The sequence below is a fragment of the Sinocyclocheilus anshuiensis genome, unplaced genomic scaffold (assembly GCF_001515605.1).
Source record: "Sinocyclocheilus anshuiensis isolate Anshui unplaced genomic scaffold, SAMN03320099.WGS_v1.1 scaffold1328, whole genome shotgun sequence".
In the NCBI taxonomy this organism is placed as follows: domain Eukaryota; kingdom Metazoa; phylum Chordata; class Actinopteri; order Cypriniformes; family Cyprinidae; genus Sinocyclocheilus; species Sinocyclocheilus anshuiensis.
Genome location: NW_015548192.1, coordinates 1,003,581 through 1,003,913, shown reverse-complemented (window position 1 = coordinate 1,003,913; position 333 = coordinate 1,003,581). Strand labels below are relative to the sequence as shown.

Below are 333 nucleotides of genomic sequence, written 5' to 3'. Positions count from 1 at the left end.
ATAATTAACATCTAGCGCATGAGCACAGAGAGATTTGCGAGTGCACAGGACAGTTTGAGTGCGAGGAGAGACGTTTTAAGTGCGCGCACACTCTCTGGGCGAGAGCAGCGTGTATCTGGGCGCACGCGTCAGGTTTTGTGCGAGAGCAAAGGAAATCCGCGTGCGAGTGGAGAGATTCACGCTCGCGCATTATATTAATGTGCTTTTGCACTACAATAAAGCACTCTCGACATTTTTCATTAAAATAACGCCATAGAGTTGTCGTCTTCATCCCCACAGCCGATGCAATCCGACGGGACTCGGGCAGAAATCATGTTCATGGATGAGCTAATG

At 48.9% G+C, this 333-nt stretch overlaps 1 protein-coding gene across 1 annotated transcript in view; it reads left to right on the top strand.

The window, feature by feature from the left end:
- Window positions 1–333, top strand: part of LOC107653121 (enhancer of polycomb homolog 1-like) — a 48,941-nt gene that overhangs the window by 46,411 nt on the left and 2,197 nt on the right. The gene's annotated exons all lie outside the window — the stretch shown is intronic.